Consider the following 24,054-nt stretch of genomic DNA (forward strand, 5'->3'; position numbering starts at 1 on the left):
TTTTTTGTCAGACAACTCAGTCCATTTCCATCCCCGACAAACTTTGTTTACTTCCCGCTAGTCACAGCCTACCTATACCCCCCCCCCCCCCCCCCCCCCCAAAAAAACCCCCCCCATACAATTAAATGGCAACATTACATATGGGTTCCCACGGGTATAGTGTGTCCAGGTTTGCTTACGCGACACCCCTGGCCTGTTTTATCGCTGTTATCAGTGGCACACGGTGCATCATTAGAAAAAGACAAACAGCCCAGTTTCCTTTTGGGGGGCAGACGCGCTGACAGAAAATCAATGCCCAGTTTCCCATGAGCACCTAATTAGCCGGACACTTGTGCACTGTTGAAACACGGACTGGATCTCTTTGTCTGCCGAGTCGATCGGGCGAAATGCCTGAGAGACACCTTCAGAGCTGATAAAGTGTCAGAGAGGTGAGGAGTAAACACATAAGTGACACTTATGGTCTAGCATGTCTCTCACCCACTATATGCTTTGGCAGACTTGATTTGAACTTTGTCGTCCGTTTTCACGCCGAGGGCGATGTATGTTTATAAAGTAAGCATCTTTATCTCACAAACATCTCAGACGATATTTGTAAAAGTCAGTTGGCTGTAATGTAAGGTCAGGAAACAAGAGCCGAGGACGGAATAAAAATAGAGAGTTGAGTGCCATGCAGAAGGCAGTTTTTTTCTTCATAGTTCTGACTCAATTGGTCTCTCACTGGAAATTTGAAACATTCAATAAAAAGGGAAGAAAAAAAAATCTAAAATACCAAACCTATTCTATTACCTGTGAGAGTGACACTTGCGAATTTCCACTATGGACAAGGTGGCAGTACAAACGCAGATAGACGGAGGGGAATAAAAGGGCCTTCTCATGACAAACTTTCTGGAAATGTCAGCCTTTCATGCTTTTGAGAAGACCTATTTCATATCTATTACAGCAGGCATTCTATGTCCGATATTTCAGATTTCAGTCCTCCCCGCACTGCAAATCCTCTGCCAATCTTCCGCCCTTAAGAATCTCTGCCAGCCCCAATGCATTATTCCCCCTCCCTCCTCTCTCCCCCTTTTGATGTGACAGAACAAACTGCGACCTATTAGGATTAAGGCTTTGAAAAGATCTTTGAAGCCGCTCAAGGTTCCTTTAAACTGGGGAATGACAATATGAGCTGTGTGGCAGCAGATGCTGAATGGAGTGATTGCTAGTCCTCCTCAGCGAGGTCTGCTGTCACACAACACACAGGCATACAAACACTCACACATGCGCGTGTCTACGCGCACGTACACACACACACACACACACACACAACCACACACACACAAACAAGCTTGCAGCATCCACCCTTCACCCAAAGCACTGCAGTTGTCTTTTGCAGCAAATGTATTGTGCTCACAAATGCAGATTTGCTTCAGCACTTTCCCTTTTTTTGGCAGTGTTTTGCTGTGAATTGTCAGAGTTGAGCCCCGAGCCTTTGCTGTATCTGAACTGCTGCCCAGGATGAAAACAAACAAACCTGACAATGCCTTGCATTCTCCTCTTTAATGATCTGTTTCTGTTTAGGACACAGTCGTGTCAAAAGCGTCCATCGGGGCAGGCTGCTGAAATGTGAAGGACGGGGGGGTGAACATGGGAGGATGTGGGCTGCTGGAAGCAGACATGAAAGAGAGAAGTCATAACCCACTTATCTGTGCTAACGATGTCTGTATGAGTGCGAGCGAATGAGAGATTTTGCGGGAGCAGTTTTATCTGAAAATTAAAGGAGTTCAAGGTGTCCCACTTTTCACTGTGAGGATTCTCAAAAGCATCAGAAGCATTTTCATTTTATCTCTTATTTTATGATGCCTAAACACCGACAGCGCATCTGACGATACTGGAATGACGGAATGTTGCACTGGCGCAAAGGAGAGCAAATTAAGTAAAAATGACACCCTGAAATGTTTCCTATACACTTTCCTTCAGTCACACAGACATGGCAGAGTGCAAATACCATCGCTGTGCGTCTACTGCAATCAAAAAAGAATTTGGCTTTCTTTTATCTAATCACTCCCCTGAATATCCCTTATCATACCTGCCTCGCCCCCCGAGGTAGCCAAGGACAGATGCAAGATCAAATATTCAAACTGGGTGATTCCTGGAGAGATTTATCATGGCAAATTGCACAGGCGATCCTATTTAGATATTCACTGTCTGTTTTGCGTGGTGTCTGGGGTTAAACATGCCTCGGTGTGAGATGTCACTGAGAGACAGTCACCGCAGATAGCAGGTCTGTGGAGAAATGAAGCCATGGGACAGAGAGGGTAAAGGCTTCTCAGTGCACAGTCACAAGTTCTCAGGGAGCTGCCACCATAGAGCACATATTGATCTGCCATTGCATCTTATCTTTGTGACTTTAGATTAAAATGCTCAACATTGGCTCTCCCTCTCCCTCTCTCTCTGCCAGGCTGAAGGCCTTTCTATATCCCTGAGTGGAGGAGCTCTAATCTCCCCATGAAGTAGTGGGAGCCGATCACTGGCAGTCAAAAAAAAAGGGGGACCTCGGAAATTAACCAGCTTAAAATGCTCCCCATCTAAAGGCTAACTTGAATGGTAATCAGGTTTGATCTGCGCTCTGCGCCTTTTGATGCTGGTTGTTTTTATCTTCTTTGACAGAATGTTTTGCTCTGTGAGACTTCGGCCCCCCATTCTTCTTCTCCGGGCACTGTTATCATAATCCAAACAATTGGCTGTTGTAACTGTATGTATTCCTCTTGTGGGAAATGGCTGGGAATCAGATCCTCTCTGGTCTTGTTTTATGTTGTGTCCAAATGAGTGGGGAAGAGTCGAAGCTCTGACAGACTTGGGCAGGAATAAGGGGGGTGGGGGGGCTGGGCAGACAGAGGGATGAGCCCAAGGCTCCAGAGCTTTGACTTTGGCCAAACAAACGTTTGTTTTTCAAAGTGTTTTTTATAGTAGGATGGATTAAGGCGGATGTGGACCAAAGCCCCTCACCACTCCTGCCCATCTGTGGTCTTGTCAAACGGTGCATTGAGAAGAGGGGTTGCACCTGTTAGGGCAGCCCAGAGGAGAGCAGGACCAGGATGATATTGAGCAGGGCTTTGTGGGTATCAGAGTCAAAACAAAGCTGTCAGCCAGGGCTCATTCATCTTTGATGTTCATTGATGAGGAAACCGGTGGGCCTCAACAGGGCATTGTTTCCTCTAAGTGGTGCCCATTGATAGCCAGAAAGCCACGTTTGTTTTTAGTCTCTGACGGGTGGAGCTCATTTTAAAAGGCTTAATGGTGCATTTAACCAGTCCAAAGCACTGTGCTTTGGAGCCCTCCTTGCACCATTGGCTCTGGGCTGTCTTCCTGCTTTCTAAATGGCCTATAAACAATAATAAAATGCTAATGACGTGTGAATGGCCAACACCGGTGGGCATGCATGTATCGTCGAGCCCCGGGCTCTTCCAAATGCCTGCTGTGACAAATCAAGATCCAGAAAAAAAAAGGCATTTGACTGCCATCGTGTCTGCTCCCTGGCCCATTCTCCACCTCTCTACTCCCTTTTTCATAAAAACTTGGATAGCCGTCATAAAGTGCATTTCTCATGCTATTGTTCACCTAATCATATCCTCTCCAACAATTTCAGGATGTGACAAGATAAGATAGGGAATATTAATGCCATATCGCCTCATCTCAAATTATGAAAACATGTGGATTGTAGGGGGGGTGGGGGCAGTGTGGGTGGGATCTAGGGAGGAAATCAATTTGTGGTGCTTCCAGTTTGTATATGACCTTGAAAAGAAAACAGTAATTTTCTATGTTATCTACATGAAATCCTATTAGAACCAGGTTAATTTAGTGCCAACGATTTCAAAACGTTATCATATCGCCCTATCAGCTGATGTCTTTGAGTGCTCTCTGTTTGTAAAGTGTAACTGTTCAAATCCACCATCATGTCAGATACCATATCTGACTGATGCATGATCTTGGTTATCACTGGCTGAATAGTGAATGCAGGGACACCGCGTTAATTAAATTCTCAATCGCAGTAGTAGCCCACCTTTGAAAGAACTGAATGTAGCCACGCTGACGATGGAAATCCTTCGTGCTATATGATAAAATGCCAAATTGTTTATCATTCAACTTCAACTGACCTTACATGCCTTGTTTTTACCTTTCTTGGAATTCACATTTTCTCTATTCGACATCTTTCTATAAGGACGCTGCATTGAACTGAATGTAATTAATGAAATGAAATTTCACCTTGCCTATCGTGTACACTCATGTGCAACATAACATTAAATTCATTATATTAACTTGTATGAATTCTCTATGGTTTGCAAGTTTCCCACGTTCCATGTGGAGCTGCATGCCTACCATTTACCACTATAGATTTGGAATCCATGAATACGAATGTGTCTTCCTCAAGAGCTGGCCGCTATAAAAAACAACAACCAAGGACTCATTTGCCTTGTTTCAGTGCAGGTGTATCAAGGATGCACAGCCACATCTTATCTTAAATAAGGGCCTCTGTTTACACCTTCAAAGCACTGCAAGAAGAAGCTCTCACAGAGTTTCCTTTTCTTCTCCCTCCTGATTGTTTGCCAGCTTGATTTGCTCGGATTCTTAAATGATAGGCTCATATAGAGTCCCCCGACTTTACTTATGTGGGTGCGTATTGGATGGCTGCCTCCTTAAGCGTGAGGAGATATGCAAGAGCAATCAAATATTTCTATGGTTTGTATAAATGATGGTGGATGGGAGAGGAAGTTTGATTTTTTTTTTTCACTCCTCATTTGTGGTTCAATTGCCAGAGTGTGTATTGCCTATTTTTCTGGAAAGAAAATAGATGGCTTTGTCACTCAGTATGCATAAACCGTTGGTCTGTTTGGTGTACGCTGTCAACAGAAATGATAGCAATTCTATTTGTCTTATGAGAAAGACATTGTTACAAAGTCTGAATAGCAGTTTTCATGAAAGGGATTGTTTGTCTATTCTGAAGTTATTTCTGTCAGGCATTATATGACATATCTCCATGGACCCTTTCAAAAAGCTGAATCCTCTGTCACAATGTGATATGTTAAGAGGAAAGCCGAAAAGAATCTCGATTTTTTTTTTTTTTTTGCATACACCTCAAAGAACACAGTTTGACATGCCATGATCTCCTTTCCGCATACTATGTGCAGAATTCGGAGGTAGCATCACGCAAAAACTTGATAAAAGTGCCGGTAATTATGAGATACTCCTTCCAACACAAATAATACATCACCGAGATTACAATTTGTGTCTTTATCTAAAATGACAGACTGTCATGCATACAGCCCGTCCACATCTGCCATGCAGTCTCATATCATTCGGCACTTGAACCACACATATATTTCTATCGAGGCGCGGGAGAATAGCATCCTCCGTTTGGTGCAGAGGAGGTGTGTCCCCTTCTATCTTCACCAGAGAGAAAGACTGGGGTGGTGGGGGGAGGGGGGTACCTCTCTTTTGTTCACTCCCCTCTCTAACTGGTAGTGTTTGACTTCCCCCAGCCAGGAGTGGGTAATTCTGGAGCCCTGTGTGAGGTTGTTAGATCACTGAGGTCCAAGACAGCACCATTCTTTGCAGACCCTTGACAGCAAATATGTGGTAATGATATTGTCTCCTGCTGGGTAATAACACACAATTCAGACTGCCACATACTGCAGTCGTCGGGGAAAAAATGGAGGGGAGAGCAAAAAAAAAAAGGAGAAAAAAAAAGAATTACACTGAAGTACTGGAGGAAAATGACAGGAAAGAAATGTCTTCAACCTGAAGTGCTATATTGAAAAAAATTCACTCCTGCAGGACACTGCAGTGGGAACAACCGTTTTATTCCCCTCTTCTGAGGCCACTGCTATATTTAATAGGAACAAGGTGGTTTCCTCATGCAAATGTCCATTTCTGAGCCATTTGGTTGTCTTTTAAAATAGGATTCTTTACCGATCATTATGTTTTCATATGGGCATTTTAAGCAGTCTAGTCACTAAATGCAAAATACTGCGGTTAGCACTTCTGGCAGTTTGACAAAACGCATGGCTTCCGATGACTAAAGCCTAATGTGGCCACATAACACACTGCATAGTTAGTGTTTAGTATAAACAGCATGTTCCATCTATGGAGACCTTCCATTGTTAACCGGACCACACTGGCAGATTCAACCTTGACCTTTGTGTTGCTCCACTTGGTACTCGGCTTGTAATTGTCAACACCATCCATCACAGGCCAATCAGGGGCCGGGATGGGGGCCGGTCCCCCTGCTGTACTGTGAAATTGTGGCATGTGATCCTTAATGTGCGTGAAGTAGACAAGGCCTTGACACAATGCATCAAGCTTTAGGGGGGCTCCTCTGGGGGAGTCTATTAGCCTCCCGCTGTGCCCCGGGCTGCAGGGATTTCTTCTTAGGGATAAGTTGGAATAATAGCGTTATGTCTGCATGCCTCCAAGACACCTCGGGCCCAGGGCTGGGTGTCAATCAAAACCCTGACCAGTTAGACAGCATGACATGTAGCTGGCATTATCTGCCAAGTCCAGCACACGTCTTATACATAAAGAGTTAAAAAAACAAAAAACAGATTTAACTGCCAATGACAGATATGGGGGATATTTGTGCAATCCTCAGCGCCAAATGAACCCCCCTCTCATGTTTTTCAACATTATCGTTCTGGTCTTCTCTGCTAGTGTCCATGATCTTAGATACAGACAGACAGAAAGAGAGAGAGAGAGAGAGAGAGAGAGAGAAAGAGGGGGAGGGTGACTTGCTTTCCTTATTCATATATTTGACTGCCAGAGCAGCATTGTGCAATGGGCTAAAATAAATGAGAGCACCGTGTAAAAAGGTAGCCTTGATACTGCGCGACTGGGTGAAAAAGGGAGACACATTGAAACGGAAGAATTCATCTTTTCTATCAGCCCCTCCGCTCACGAGTTGAACCAGGTATTCAAATGGGTTCAATCTCAGCCGCTCAGATTTGCATAACACAGACAGATGAACTCAAGTGATTGAATTGGGCTAGGTGGAGTGAAAAAAAAGAAGAAAAAAAAGAAAAGAAAATGAATTTCCAAGCGAATTAGGAAATGATGGAAAACGGCAAAGGGTACATTATTTATTTTTCACACTGAAATAATTACGGAATTAACCTTTCCTTCCAATGTGACAGCCTCCCATACCCTCTTTATCACTGTGAATTTGATTGTACTGGTCGCTCTTGGAAAGAATTTTTACTCTTTTGACAAATAAAACAGCGTTACATATTATCTCACCGCCATACCTGTGTCTAAAGCTGGTCAACTGATCCGCACTGGTCGACAAAGCTCCACTTGGATGTCATTTTTTGTTGCCTATCGGTGATGTAACACTAATGCCCGTTACTGGCAGTGACCACTATAGAGTCACAACACTGCGGGAGGGGAAAAAGCAATTTCATGGTTCACTCTGTGGTTAATGTGCTGCTGTAATCTTTAGAGAGGCCTTTCCTTTTTGTTTAAGTTTCACAGAATAAAGGGCTGGACTATCGTAAGCTCGGGCCAATTAATCACTGGGCTAAAAGGTGGCGGGAAGCCATCCACTGGGAATGGGCCTTGCCGAAAAGTGTGTCTATTTGTGTGTGCGTTTGTTTGGCTGAGCGAATAAGTTCTTTCCGAAGGATCAACTGGTGTGTATGTATTTACCTGAGTGTGCAGCGTGTGTGCGTGTGTGTGGAGTGTACCTTCCGTGTGTGTTTGCGTGCTGTGCTCACGCAGTCAGGTAAGCCTCTCTAATTGCTGTGAGGTGCATTAGCACTCAGCCGCCACTCTCTCTCTCTCCCTGTGTCTTTGTTTTTCCTCTCAGTGCCAGTCTGCAGGCCAGAAGACAATCAGACCAGAAGGGTCATTTTCTGCAAGAGCTCACCTCCCTCCTCCAAGCCCTGCCGCTGACAGGCTCACGCTCGGCAGGAACCCTAAATTAACACTTGACGTCTGCGGGGCTCAGCCCTGATGAGGCCGCGGAGAGACAAAATGTCAGAAAACAAACACTTGATCATTTTTGCTTCATTTCCTTCCGCCACTGGCGAAACACACTCACCCGGAGGGGCTGGCGAGGGCTGCGGTGACATTCACTCCCATATCTGTTTGCCATGGATCAGCTCTGATGCCTACGGGCAGAGGTGAGAGGTTGAGACCAAATGAGAATGGAGGGGTGCTGAGTAGGAACTGGTAATTAAGTAATCGTTATCAAGAAGCCACTGATGGGAGAACTAAATTGTTTGACACCTGCCGGGTTTGGATCAATTAGCTGAACTCCATTTATTTTATTTCACAAATTATGATTATGAAGGATTATGAACTCAGAATATGGAGTATTGAAAAATACAAACGTGTTTATTTATGAAACTTAAAAAAAAGAAAGAAAAAATAAATCTTTATTCCCCTGCGTTGCGATTGCATTTATCTCCGTTCTTCCATTACAAAGCAAGTGATTTGTTTTCCTGAGCGCATCAACAACAACCCTTGTAATTATTCCTCACTGGGGATGTGCACAACACTGGGACTCAACACTGTAGAGTAGTATGATACTATTTGAAGCCTACTTCAAACACAGTGCCCCTAGCGAGTTCCGATAGCACCAGTGTCTATTGTATTATTTGATTTATCTTTTTGTTGCGTGAGAGTTTATTTGTTTACATGAGAGGGATTGGAGGTTTGGTGATCTGAGTAAATTGCGGCAGAAAGTACTTCAGATGGGAATGACTGTAATTAGCATGCTCTTAAATGTGGAACGCTCTCCTAATGTTTTTGTTTACGTGGGGCAGCTGATCTGTGACTCGGTGCGGGGGCGGCCCACAGGCAGGTTCAAATCACTTGTCATGCCAGAGATCATCATTATGAGCTTACAATTGGTCAGTATGCGAGGAACAATCAATGCAGCGCCAGGTAGACACTCTCCAACCAGCCTCTGCGGTGAGACTTTGGAAAACACAACTATAAATACAAAATTACACACAGAGTGGATGATTTGAAAACATGAGTGTGTTTGTGTGTGTGTGTCTGTTTATATGCGGTCATCCTCATGTTTTGGCTCACGTTTTTTTCTCCCTTTTTCAAAGCCTACCAAGCTGCCTTTCCCTAATCTCTGCATCTACACTGAAGAATATGTTCCATGACACTCATTAGGAGTCAATTAAGAATCCGCTGGTGTGCCCAGTTATTCAGTCAGTGATTATATTTCACTGTGGGATAATATCCAGGTAAATTAAGATTTCGATTTAATTCAGCCCTGGTTGTCGCTGCATCTCGATTTCACATCATGGAACAATTGAGATCTTATCATGGATTAAAGTGGGGGGATATTACTACCTAATTTAAAATATGCACATCTACAACTGCATGGACAGCTTAAGCATCCACCATGATACTGTGGAAAAAAAAGAGCGAAACAATTAAGTGCCTTGCACGCAAAACTCAAAAGGCTGTGAGATACAATTCATCAAATTGGCAGAGGAATTCAGGGCGGAAACAGTGCCTTAAAGTGTTCTTGAGAAAGATGAAGGGAGGCGGCTGAAGAGAAGGAGACAGGAAGTTGGGACGCGTTGAAAAGGGGCTGCCATGGTCAGGTGACAGTGTGACAAAGTTGTGCTTGTTTAAAATGGAAATGTTCCCAGACTTCCTCCCTGTTGCTCTCGCTCCCTCCCTCAACCCCCCTGGAGCCCATCGTGGACGCTAAGCTCCGACATCTGAAGTGGCAACACTTGAGATGGTGAAAGTGACAACATCTTAACATAAGCTGAGGGGCTAAAGTGAAAGTCAGTGTGAACCCCCAACCAACCTCTGTTTCCACCCACATCCTTCACCCCTGCTCTATCATCCCTCTTAACCCCCCCCCCACCTCCTACGCATGGTCCGCACAGTAACCATACTGTGCATGCTTGGACATCCGAGCTGCCTTCAACTATAGGAAAGCCAACGATAGACAGAACTGATGAGATGAGCATAATTTAAAAAAATCATACAAAGAAAAGCTGAAAGTTTGGGAAGAAGGGAAGATTTTCCTCTACGTCTCCCCTTTTCCTACGTTTCACTGTCATCATTTGTAGTTCCTTCCACTTCCAGTCACAGGTGCCTCCAAACAGAACTGGAAGCATGTAATCCGCCCAAATCCAGCCTCTTCCGAGGAGTGTAAAACCAGGAATATTCTGTGGGGGTCACTGGATTAGACAGAATTCATGGTGGTAGCTTGGCTTGAGAGGCGGAATTAGCGGCGTAGGGGAAAAAGGGAGAGGAGACTGAACTGGTTTTGTATTAAAATGAGCTTACCAGGTGGTCTCCCTCCCAAAAGTGGACACAGTGTGTCAAGTAATCTGAAAAGCCCCCGGGTGTTTGTTGCTCATTGGCCAGAGGCCTGGTAAAAAGAGAGAGCGAGGGACTGAGAGAAAGCGAGAGAAGAGAAAGAAGAGGGGGGGCTGGCTAGGGAGGTGGCACTGATGTGGCCATTGAGGCCTCAGTGAAATGTCTGTCAGGCTTGGTTTACCACAACCACAGCAGTGATTAGGCCCCTTTTGATGACAGGTTTAGTTTTCTGTCCATTGGCAAGAAAGTGAGAATGGACAAGAGGGAGGGGTAGGGGACCGGGGTTGGGTTGCATTGGGAGACTTTGGGGGTGGGCGTTTACGCACTGTTGCAGGAGGGGTGAAGATGGTCTGGGGGGGCGGAGGGGGGGTATATTAATGCCTTGCACCAGGGAGCTGCTACGTAATTTCCCAGCGGGTCGTGGGGTCAGGTTTGTATTTAGTTAGTGGTAATGATCTCGTTAGGGATCTGAATGGACCACCGTCTAAGCCCATTGACGACAGCGAGTGTGCCTCCCCATCCCCCACCTCTGCCTGCCTTGTGTGGGCTTACACAGCCCGTGAACTGTGATTAATGGACTTCCAGGGCTTAATAACTTGCAAAACAGTATTAAACAAGGGAGGCCCCGGGACAATCGGAGAGGCTACCCAGGCGGAGTAGGAGGTGGCTGTAAACAGTGCCCGGCAACAATTGCAATGCATGGAATTAATTGAGATGGGCCACTCACAATGCTACAGCTGGCTAGTGGCAGGGAGCCAGGCCTGGGAGAAAGCTTCACTGGTGCTTCCAGGTGGCCCAGACCAGGCCAGGCCTTTTCAGTTTTGTAAGTGTTAAAAAATAGAAGAGGAGAAAGGCTACATTGGTGATGGGGAGACAGTGAGAGGAAGCCATTGAGGAGAGACAAGAAAGAGATTAAAGAGCACAGAGAGTGATAAGCAGATAATGGGGGGACACATTCAATGGAACAAGTAATCCTTGACATGCAAGCACAAATATGAAGCCTTTTGTCTCTTGTTTCTAATTCAAGACAGAATGCCTAAAAGTGGCAAAGCAAAAATAGTGATCCACATTAACACAGTACACACAGACAGATAAAACACACTCATCGCATGCACACACACACACCCACAAACACACACACACATTTCATCAGCAGCTCCCGCCCCTCACAACCCTTCCCACATCTCCTGGCCGTCTTATATTCTTTTTTTCCCACCCTTGTGCCCTCTTGTCTGGAAACAAAGGATCCCAGCATGGAGTCATGAGTACTGATGTGTTCAGACCACCCTCCACTCTGTCATAGAGCTCGTCTTTTCTCCCAAGCATTGGTGTGCATTTTATGCCGGTATAATGCATCTCAAATTTGTTATAAGCAATGGGGACCACTTGTGCCGAGGGAAAAGCAGTTTTTAATGGACATGGGAACTGCGGTCTATTTTGCGAGAAGGCTTTTGTTGAACGGATGAAATTTTAATTGACTGGTGTGTGGTCAATGACAGTTATGTATAATGTTCCTTCATTCTTGAAACACATTTATTGGAAATACACTTCAAATGTTTTGTGATATTTGCAATCTTGTGTGGAAAAATTCATTTTGAAAGTGTTTGACAAAGCAAGGCAGAGATTACAGCGCTTGCCATTGTTGAGACAAACATAATGCCAGCACAATTTTAGTCATCGCTGAAAAATAGATACTTGCATGAAACAGCAAAATTACACAGCGTGGGTTCAATTATAGGTAATTATGAAACAATTTGGAAAGCATTTGATTAAAACATGAAGAGGTAGTTTCTCCCATCACGAGGAATGTGAGATAAATGTTTTTGTCCAGCATTATCACCTAATTTCTTAAAAATAGATTTACTGACATTATACTGGAAAAATATAGCATCGTGGTGAAATACATATATAATACAAACATATGAGGAATTGTGTCCCTATATTTTGTCTTGCTTCAATGAAGAAAAAGTCAAAACGATCCCCATCAAGAAAAAAATCTAGTTTTAACAGGCTTGTCTTTGGCTACACAAGAGGACAAATGGAATAATTGCATGTGGCAGCAAATAGAAAAGGCTTAGCTGTTACTGCTGTTTGACATTCTCTCCAGTGTGGCTTTTCTCGACAGTGACTCATCTCCAAATGAGTGATACGAGGGTCATCCTAATCTGCTTTTCTAGCAGATCAGAGATGAGTTGGACAAAGGCTCACTTTTCCATTCACTTCAATGTTGAAGTCCAATATGTCTCTAAAGTATTTGCCCAGACCCTTTACATAATCAGCAGCTGAGAGAAGTGTGTGTGTGTGTGTGTGTGTGTGTGTGTGTGTGTGTGTGTGTGTGTGTGTGTGTGTGTGTGCATAAATGAGAGTTAATATCACTTCCACAGCAGAAACGGATGGAAAAAAAAACACACAAATTGGTAACCGTATATATATTATTAAATAAATGTATTTTAGCTCATGCCATAAAGTATCTTTATGTAGAATGCAATTGTTGCCAATTTCTTTTGCATTAGTTACATGAAAATATGATATTAATATGTATATGTGAGAATACATACTGTTGCATTATCTCTCTATCTCCCTCTCTCACCTCACAGCTGTCGCCCGCACTCCCCCACCCCGCCAACACTCTCTTGCATCAGGGTGTGGAAGCGGCGGGTGCAGTGGGGGCCTTGGCCCTGACGAGGCCGAGAAGGGATCCACTGCTGTGCTAAGCCTCTGGCTCCCTGTTCCCTCCCCACCTCCTCACATCATGAATAATGGAACAGAGAAATACATTTATCTTTTAATAGCCCCGGCCCCCTGGCTGAGACCGTTCAGACTGGCCCAAACTGCCACAGCACAGGGCTGAGGTTTCTGAACACCCCATCCCCCCATGACACCACCACCACCACCCTAGCCGTGATTGTCTCTGCTCCTTTTGAAGTTGGGTGCTTCTTAGTGTCCTAGAGATGGGTAATCAGGCTTGATTTTGGAAGGGTCAGACCATCTTTTGAAGGGGCGGTCATCCCCCAAGTTCAACCATGGAGGGTGACGCTCACGGTCTCTGTAAGAATTACTGTAACTTCATCAGACATATTCACCGCCCAGTTTGGAATTTAATAGACTCCAAAAAAAAAGTGCATGAAGAGAGCATCGTGGTCGTGCTTCGAATATCCAAGTGGATTGTGTAAGAGGGTTGTGTAATGCAAATTGCCAGCTGTGCGATAATTGTAAGGTAGAAATATTGTGTTTGCTTATATTCAACTTTGATGCTAGAAAAAAAGTGGTTCTGTTATTGATTTAACTGTGAAGCCTAAAGAGAGAAAAAAATGTTTTTGGTTTATTTAAATAATTAGGCTGTGTGCTAGATCCAGTTTTTAGTGAAATATTTTTGAATCCTTTGCCCTCAAGATGAGTATCTTAATTTTTGAAGATATTAAAAATAACACATGCAAATGTATATATTGTATGAACTTAACATAATTATTATCAATAACTACAACTGGATATGGTATGGAAAAGAAAGATGCTCTGTTACCACACTATTTCTAATTAGATACTATGATGTATATTGTGTATCTGTGCAACATAATGTGGGAATAATACCATCTTTCTCTATTTAACTAGGATCAGGCGGATTTCAGTCCTCATTGCTTACATATCTGTATGTGTGGGCTCTTGGGAAGGCAGGTGTAGCTGCTGATACTTAAACTTTGCTATGCGGATTTAAGGCTCTAACAGCCCTCACTATGACACCTGCAGTAAAAGAAACAGGAGAGGGACTAAATTAGCCTGCAGTGGCTCCGACAGTCATCCGAGTAATTCATTTATAAAACAATTATTCACACAATAATCAGTTATTTTTGTTTAGGTTTACCTATACGGTTATAACTGGGTTATACATAATATAAAAAGTATACATTTTGTCATCCCAATAAGAGATTTTACTTACTAACTTTCTGTAAGATTTATATAATATATTTTTCTTGTAATGACAGAACATTTTTTATTTAAATGCATTCATTAAGTTACAAATGACACTTTTGTGTAAAAATATTTTACTCTTTAAAATAAATAGTTTCTGTGTATCAAACAGAATTATTCCAGTTATTTCATTTTTTATTGATATGTTTATGATATGTATAAATTTGAAGAATCATGTCATGTTAATGGTAGAGCCATGTGTAACTAACTAAACACATTTAAAAAAAACAACTGAAATGGCTTATTAGGCAATAATTACTTTTTGTTTGGTGGTGCAATAAACATACACAGCAGTCAACAATACCAAGGTGCAATTTGAGAGATTGTTATGGCAGATATTTTATGTCACTAGCCTGTGATTAGATTATCACATAACTGAAAAATACAGGGAACAAAACACACTTGAGAAACACTGAAGCTGACATCACTTTTTTTCAGCCAACAATAACAAGTTCAAGCACACACTTCTTCCTGACATGCCCCCTCCTCCCCCTCTCCCAACACACACGCACACACACACACGCACGGAGCGTAACCTAAATCTCTTTTCTCCATATCCGCACACACAACCCATCCGGCACCAAACCCTTCTTACCCACCACTCCCTTGCACCCAAAGCCTTCAAGCAGCCCTGGGCTTGTGTAGTCATGCGTCAGTTGCCTGGCGTCGGGGATGAGGCCTCACTAGCCGTGGCTGTAGCTGGGTCCTAGCCAGCAACTCCTCAGCTCCCTGCTCTGCTCTATGGAAGGCAGAGAAGCTGAAAGCACCATTTATCATCACTTGTGTGGGCAGCATCACCACGGCAACGCTCAGGCTGGCAAATGCCACTGCTGTGAATACTAATGAGGCTCTTGGCAGGCCTGCGTTGGCGTCAATGGGGCCAGGGTTGTACTCTACATGTGTGTGTGTTTGTGTGTGCATGCGTGCGAGCCAGTGCCGGGCTCTAGGAGGGCTACAGTAGAGGTAAACAGTCCAAAAGAAATCAATTAAGTGTTTCCACTGTGTTTGGCAAGCACTCTAATCTTCGCCAGCACATTTTAAAATAGGGGCAGAATCTGCCTTTAATACCTCCTCTGCTTTCTGCAAGACAATAAACAAGCAGGCAACAATAAACAGTCGAGCACAGCCGAGCTTGACTAAGTCCTCCAGTCTGTACTTTGAGAAAACACAAGTGAAGTCATTATTCAAGAGTTCTTTAGCTTTCTTCCGCATGCGGTATGTGTGTTCTTGAAACTAAATAATAGCAATTATTTCCTCAAGGTTTTACATTCTAGCGGCATAAAGTTTATTATTGAAACAATCTCAGATGATTTAAACCTGTGTTGTGCATCCCTGAGTGAAGGCTGCAAGGCATTTGAACTAATGTAATGAGCAGTGCACGACAAGAATTAGGGCACACCTGCCCTTTTGCTGTTGACACTAGCTTTCAGCGGGTCTCTCCCATTGTCACCTGTCAGGAAGCTCTCTCTCTCTCTCTCTCTCTCTCTCTCTCTCTCTCTCTCTCTCTCTGTTTCTCTGTGACTCTTATGTGAGTGATGCTGTGAATAAATTGGGCTGGAGCATGCCTGCTCTGCTCTTTCTTGATTCAGGCACTTTGATTGAGCAGGGATCTAATCAATTCTTCAGTGGTAGTGAGACGCCAGAGTAAAATTATTCTTAGGCAAACCCTTCAAACGACTTGTCATTAATTTGCCTCTTTACTGGCACTTGTTTGCTGGGAACGAGATGCGTTTTTGGCTTCCTCTGTCTATTAGCGGGGTTGTGCTCCTGGGATTTTCATGGGCTGCTAAGCCTAGGGGGGGAAGAGAGAATGTGTGTGTTTGTGTTTTTTGTCCAAATCTGTTTGTGTGTATGTAAACTGGGGGGGTGATTGGGCACACTATGCTTGCTCATCCTTACAGAGTGACTTATTAGTGCTAATTGGGGAGGACAGTTCAAACAAGCACAGAGGAGTGGTTGTCACACAAGCGTGATATGAGTGTAGAGTGGCAGGCAGTGCCGGGTGCTCTTTCCAGCTTCAGCCCTCCCTTTTCCCAAACCCAGCCCTCCCCGTGTCTCCTCCTACCCCGGACCCCCCCTCCCCTCAACCACTCCTGGTTGTCCCTCGCCCCTCGGCCTGGCCACAGAGTGAGCTCTTTGTCTGGACACGGCCATTAGCAGTCAGCGGACTTCAGAAATGTGAGCGGGACAAGGCAGTGGACAGAGGCGCTGACAGAAACACGGCTGTCTGAGACACTTAGGAAGTCAACAGCTGACGGAAGGGCCAACACAAAGGAGGAGCTGCTGAAGCACGGGGAGCGTGATCTGCATAGAATATAGACCTCCCTTCCCCAGTGCACTCCGTGACGAGCACACGCACTCACATTATGCACATAAACATGCCTGATATGCAACTGAAGAAGGCAAACTCTCTCTCTGTCTCTCTCTCTCTCTCTCTCTCTGTCTCACACACACACACACACACACACACACACAACACTGCACACAGATGTGAATGTGCTACATCAGTGCCTCCATTAGCTGGTGCAGAAGATGCACTGACACCACAATATGATTGGAAAGGCATTCCTTCTGCCCTAAACTCTCTAGTTAATGATGAATCAACCGGTGGTGCATCGACACTAAGACCTCTTCCTGGAAAATGCTCCATACTTCTATTTAGCGCGTTTTTTTTTTTTTTTTTTTTGCTAAAAGATGCTAATTCCAATGATTATTTAGTACCATAAGAGCTGCAATTATATTCTGCAAAAACTGATATAAGGTGTAAGCACCAATTAGTAACTGGTCATTATCTTAAGCATTTGGTGCTGGGAGAGTGAAGTAATAGGCAACCATTCAGTAACCCTTGCTCAGAAAAATGACTGCATAGTGCCTCAGTAATTAGCGGAGCCTGTTTGCCTTTAGTCTTGAAAGTGGGTTGCATATTCACTAACCTGCATTACTGCTTAGATTCACATTTTGCTATTATAGAGACAGCCTTGCTATTAATGGCCAGCATGAGGACTGCGTGATATTTTAATTATTCTCTTTGGTTACGACAAGAGGACACTTTCAATGAAGTGGCTTTTTTCGTTGGAAATACATTTTCATGTACCTGTATTGTTACTGTGTTCTGATTTTTTGTTTGTTGTTATTTCAGAAATGGACAAAAGGGATGAAACCAAATATTGGTATGAAGGTGGCAAAAAATGGTACCAAATAAGCCATATTTCCATACAAAAATGCGCTTACCACCCAGTTGAAAGAGGGTGGTTTCATGACAATAATAATGGAAAAGAAAATTCTGGAATATATAAAAAGCGCTGTGTTCAAATGGTACGTGATGGCGATGGCCTGGGCTCTGTGCTGTGTGTTTGCTTTTCTCAAAGCCACGCCAGCGAGGATCACAAGAGCCGTATCAAAGCACTCGGCCACCATGCGAAATGTCTTCTCGCAGCAGGAGGTTGTGGGATTGTTGTCGGCATCCCAACTCTCTTTGAATGTCAGCCTCACTAACAGGGCAGTTGGCCTACACAGCACTGCTGACAACACAGCTACTTTCAACTTTTATTCTTTAATTTTTTCCCTCTTTTTTTTGCCTTGCACAGGGCCTCTCAATGGCAAAGAAGATAACATGCACACACACACACACACACACACACACACACACACAACTCTCCTGTATTCACTCCATCCTTGTGGAAGACATCCTATGTGTAGGTGGACATGTGTTGAGGTGAACGCCGGGTCAGTGCGTATCATTTAAGGCGACGTATGCCTTGGGATTTTTTTTGTTCACACTGACACGTACAGGACTTGCGGGAACATACAGCCCAATATGCTGCCGAGTATCCGGACAGCTGAGCACAACAGCTTTGCACATAAATCAAGCGCACCTCAACACACTGGGCCTGCCTAATAGATGTTTAACTAAACTCCCTCGTTTCAAACAGTTTGACCTCAGTTCGCTAAAACACAATGGGAGAACTCCCAGAGGATGAGGCCCTGACCTCGCAGGGAATGGAGGGAATGGCCTACACTGGCTATAAAGGAGCCTGCCATTGTGCTGTCCAGGCATGGGGGAGGACAGTGTGAGGGAGATACATGCCAGTGGGTGGAGATAGCCTTGTTGTAACGACATCTTGATGGAGCATCTTTCCCACCCACCGGAGCAGCACCGGCTCTGTATGTATTTTAATGAGGCTTTGTGTCTGCCCACATATAGCCCCTCCGCTGACAGGGAACGTGTTAGCAACATGCTCGCCCTTTGTAACAGCACCCAATCACATAATCGACTGGTTGGCTAGATTTATTCTCTTGACTCTACTTTTGTGTGTGTGTGTGTGTGTGTGTGTGTGTGTGTGTGTGTGTGTGTGTCCATATGTGCCGGGGATGTAAATAGTAAGAGTGACCTTTTACAGACACTGCACTGCGTAGTTGGCATGGGTTGTAAAGCTGCCGGGGTGAACTACAAAACCCCTGGAGCTTTTGTGAGTGCCTTTACAGACCCCTGCGTGCGTGTCTGCTCACACGGCCATTGCGGAGCCTAAATAGAAAACTTAAACAAATCCATCATTTACAAGGGGCACTGTGATGATAGAAGTACTTTGCGGATGCTTGTCCTGAAGATGAATTTGCCTTTCAGATTGTAAGATCAAAATAATAATTTTTACTTTTGAAGCACGGTCTTTTCATTCCAAAGTGCCCTTATTGAGAACACAGTGAATGCGTTCATCATGTTGGGCGGGGGTGAGGGAGGGGTAATTTTATTTTCTTAAGCGGGGATATGGCAGGTCTGGAGGATACAATTGTGCGCCGGGATGCAATTCAGATTTTATTTTCTTAGTTACTGACCTTGATCGGGGAACTACAGGGTCAGAGCCTCTCCAGTCTCTATTGTGGGTTCCAATAGAATGTTAATGAATTGGTGCACCGTATATGAATATTAAAACGCAGACCCTCTTTCAGCACCCCGTCAGACTGCTGCGGCATGTTGAGTGTTTTGGTGGCTGGAAAAGCGGAGTCTGCCTTGCAGAGTCGGCTGCTGACTGGAGAAAAGGGTGGGTGGGGATACCGAATTTGTGGAAGGGAGAGTATTTTCTTCCTTCCTGAAGAATACCAGAGAGGGAGGGAGTGAATTAATTAAGAAACGGGGGGGGGGGGGGGGTGTGAAGGTAAATGTGTGATTTATAGGTGTGGGTAGTGGGTGTGCGTGGAAGGTTTCACTTGGTCCACAATCGGGTGCTGTGTGATCCTGAAGGTTTTTTTTTTTTCCCTGAGAGAGTACAATGGTCCATTTAGGGTGCACCCAGCGCCCTGGTCCTCCTCGCTGGCCCCGGAAGTGCTTTATTCCCGTCGAAGGACAGCTGCACGGCTCTGTTTGTCTTCCCCTGCTTTTTGATTGGCCTGGCATGCTTGAGAGGGGCATGAGTACTGATTGTTTCAAACCGAACCTGGCATGCTATCAGCTGGGACGATTGTTTATGGGGGAGAGGCGGCACAAAGTCAACAAAGAGAGCCAGGAGACAACAGTGGCTATGGAAACGTCCAGAGCCCGTCTTCAAAAGAAACAAGCATCTATACAGCACCTCCAAGCCACCGTGAAATATTACAAATAGCAGCACAATACTCATGTCTCTAGTGCCACCTCAATCAATAGCTTTTGTAGTCAAGTATAAACCCCACTGAGCCTGAACGGCCTCCATAACATCGGCAGCCATCGGCAAGATGGATCCCATGTCGAGAAGTATGAATATTAATTATTACATAAGCAGAGGCAGTCAATCAGAGATGATGGAGGGCTGTCACCATGTTCTCAACACATCCTTTATGTCACTGCCTGTATTCATATTTAAATTAGAATATCAAATACAATATGGTTGAATGATAGTAAGCAATAAAAATGGATCTATGTTTTCTAATGCATTGTTCACCACGGACATTCATCAGTATATTTACCCACAAAAGAGAACAGATGGAAAAAATGGAGATAGAGAAAAAAGATGTAAAAATAAAGTGTGTTCAAGATGTCGAGAATTGCAAACTAGAGGCGTGAACCGATTCCGCACCAGCCATGATTTGAATAAATCGAATTACTAGTTAGCAGCTACAGTAACTATTGTATCTATTTACCTATCAAAAGAAACAACATATTTAATGTCACCTAACTGAAAGGTTGAGCCGAGTTTCACCTTGCATTTGGTATCTAAATGGGAAAAAAGGGGTTATCCGTTTTGAGTTCGGCTGAATAGAACAGATCCCAGAATTAATTTAGCCACGTCTATTTTTCTTTCACGGCCCTGCGCTGAGTTCCTCTATACAAGGATGAGTGAGTTGTGGCCTTGTGCTAGCCTCCATCTCCCTGAAAGAGGATAGGGAGAAAAGGCAGCAAATAAACAAAAACGAGTCTTGGAGTTGCTTTTTCGGCGCCTCTCCATCCTACTCGTTTTTAAGCAGCTGTGCAAAAAATGTCAAAAATTCAGAGTGTCCTCTTTTTATATACCTTTCTGTCAAGTATTTCTTTTTTCCCTCAGGTTCAGATGGAAACCAGTGTCTGATAACACATCTGAGGTACTCTAAAACGACCTGGAGAGAAAGGCAAGAGAAGTAAAAAAAAAAAAAGGAAGGAGAGGAAAGAAACAAACGGGTGTGTATGTGAGTGTCCCTGTGTATTTCTTTATGTGCATGCGCCTCACTGTGCATCTCTGCGTGACTGTTTTTTGTGTGTTTGCGAACACACACCGTCTGAGGACGGTGCAGATGTCCATGCTGTGGCTTCTCTCGCGCACTGTTCAACGTGCCTCAAAAAGGAAGGGATTTTCCCTCTTTGTTTCAGATTTCACAGGGCCGTCCAAATGGGAACAGACAGGCTTCCAAAATAAATAAATAAACCGATGTATCAGTGGCCAACATCTGCAGATTATGATTAGCATTTGGAAATTGCGTCCACGAATGAGATTTGGATGTCAGTCTTCTTTTATGCGTGCGGCTGCTATTCTGGGGAACTAGAGGGTACCGCTTTGTCCTTAAATTGGCTACAATTTGGAGGAGGAAAGAAATCTCTTCTCTCTCTTCCCCTCTGCCCGTTATGATGTGCCGTCTGAACAAGAAAGAGACACTATTAATTGTGTTGAATATGAATAGCTGTATTTGGTTAACCAGTTTCAAAGGAAATTGGCCCAAAGGAACTTCTTTTCCTCTTCTTCCCCCTACTGTCTGTCGCTGCTTTTTCTTCTCTCTTTATCAAGATTTTTTCTTCCCTCTCTAATTTTACACTGAGCGAGCTGGCTGCTTTAGTGCGGCTGCATTATCTTATGTATTCAGCTTTCAGCTCCTCTCCCTCTCCCGATGAGGCGAGGCTTAATTGGGCTCCGGCTTTAAAGTCTGTAGAGCTCTCCACTTGCTCATAGAAACACATTCAGGGGCTGCTCATTCACTTCGAGTATGTGTTAGATGTACAAATATTATTTACTTTTATACTCCAAATCAAAAGGCACACACTTCCTGCCTCTCTACACACAGTCCGTGCAGGAGAATTCACAGTTCAATTCACTTCAGGGTATTTTTTTTCCTTCTCTCCTTCGTCAACCGCATCGCAAGAATGTGCTGCTGCCGCTTCACAACAAAAGTATTATTTAAAAGGGCTGTTTCATTACAACGTAGTGGTATTGTTGATAAGAAAATATTAACAACCCTTTTAAAGCGCAGTAATTATTACACTGCCTTATGGCGGAACAGAAACTAGAAAAGCTACCACATTAAAAATGTGAAAGAAATATTTGACCTCTACTGCAATTGAAATGATGTGAATTTTTTTTTACATTTTTTTGAATCCATAATTCAACGTGTAACAATGCCTAATCTTTCCTTTAAATTTCTAAAACATACTATTTTAACAGAATGTGTATTTTGAATGAATCCTTAAAACACCTGAAATATATCACAGAAAAATCCAATCGAGAGCAGAGCACATTCCGCTATTGATTGGATTAAAAAATACAATTAAAAAAAAAAAAGCGGACACAGATGGCAGAAGTGGAAAATGAAGGTTTCACCTCTTGGAGCTCAGGCAAAGGGAGCAGCTTTGTGCACACACTCCTCCATTACTCACAGCTAAACAACCTGAGCAATTAGCTGCACCATTAGAGCTTGGAGAAGGGGAGACGGCGCTGATAAGAGAAAGATACTGGAGACGAGGAGAGAGAGCAAAGTCAGACACTGAGGAAGTTGGTGGCTCTTGTTCTACGGTGAGCCATGGTGCTGTTATGTGGAGTGCCTCGACACCGCACGCTGTCGATGGCGAGGCCGTTTCAGACAGGAGCTGATGAACTGCAGATGAACAATTTTGCACTTCCCTTCGACTGGAGCGTACATACAAACTCCTCCTCATTAGTTTTTGTCACTTGTGCCAGGCACAGGAATAAATGAGACCACTATCAGCTGCTGCCTTGATAAGCTGCCTTATCTCATTAGGTTCCACATCAAAGTTAATCAGAGATGGGAATAGTAATTGGCCGAATAGACAATGCCACCGATCATGGGGCTTTTGTAGTGTATGTCATCTCCAAAACATCAGCAGGCTGGGGCTGGAAGATAGGGTGCATCTGTTGGAGAGAGAAGGAGAGAGGAGTGTGTGCAAGGGGGGAGAGTGGGAGTGAGAGCCGGGAGTGAGTGTGCATGATGAAGAGCAGGGGTTGAGAGAGACCGAGAGAGGGAGAGAGAGAGAGGAGGGGGATGAGAGGGGAAAGGAGTAATGGCAGAGGCATAACAAGCAAGCTGCTCAGAATTAATGAGCTTACTCAATAAGAAAAGAATAACCAATCAGTGTGTGTTGGGCAAATATAATTTGGGAATAATTGCTTGATTGCTTTTCTATAGTAGGCTGATTTGACCACACACAAGAACTGAGAATTAAGATGTCAAGACAAGAATTAATTTGGCAAGCGAGGGCACACAAATGTTCCTCTCGCTCCCCACTCAGGCGGCTTGGGAGGGAGCGGAGCAGCGAGTCGGAGCGCACTAATGATGAAAACACAGTGGTAGATTGCGTATTCATTTCCCTGTCTCTATTTTACATAAAGAGAGCCACGGCTAATGCCACAGATGTTGGGATATCATACAAAAAAAAGAGAAGAAGAAGAAAAAACCTGCGTGTATGCTAACACATTTAATTGGCATTTTTGCATATTCCACTCCAATGTTGATAGCTAGTTGCAGCTGATTGTTCAGTTTGTGTCCTCATTGATTTCGGTGTGCATTTTTCTATTCCTTTTTTTTTTTGGAGGGGTAACTGTCTGGGGATAGTAATTGGTGCATTTTGACGCTTCCCACCCCCAAACGGTGCTTATTGCTGAAGTCTTCTCTCCTCTCTCTCTGTTGCCAATTCACGGAAAGCTTAGAGTGTGTCTTTCATTACTCGCTACCTGCTTTGAGAAATCAGTCTCGACCTCACTCACACACACTTGTGTGAGAGGCAATGAGGAAATGTTTTTGTCCTCTAACAAAGTGCCGGTGGTCAGAGTAACACATTAGAGAATAACCGACAGGGATACAGTGAGCAGAAGAGCAAAACAACACCCACCCGAGGACCCTAATGGCCAGCTGCACCCTGCTAATGACACACATGCATACATGCACACGTATGTGCACACACGTACACAAACACACACACACACAACCCCGATGCTCCATTTCCATTACAGGGCACTGTATAGGGTCTGCCGATGTACACATGGTAGGAGCTTATTAATAGTAATCATGGTGCATGATGCAGGATAG

At 44.1% G+C, this 24,054-nt stretch overlaps 1 long non-coding RNA gene across 1 annotated transcript; it reads right to left on the minus strand.

The window, feature by feature from the left end:
* Window positions 1–7,772: 7,772 nt before the first annotated feature.
* LOC311016420 lies at window positions 7,773–19,353 on the minus strand. The gene is made up of 3 exons (XR_014597487.1): window positions 19,249–19,353; window positions 8,066–8,141; window positions 7,773–7,973 (listed from the first exon to the last, which is right to left on the minus strand). It is a non-coding gene; the product is annotated as an uncharacterized lncRNA (long non-coding RNA).
* Between the last annotated feature and the right edge of the window lie 4,701 nt (window positions 19,354–24,054).

This window comes from Eutrigla gurnardus (genome assembly GCF_963514095.1).
Source record: "Eutrigla gurnardus genome assembly, chromosome: 7".
In the NCBI taxonomy this organism is placed as follows: domain Eukaryota; kingdom Metazoa; phylum Chordata; class Actinopteri; order Perciformes; family Triglidae; genus Eutrigla; species Eutrigla gurnardus.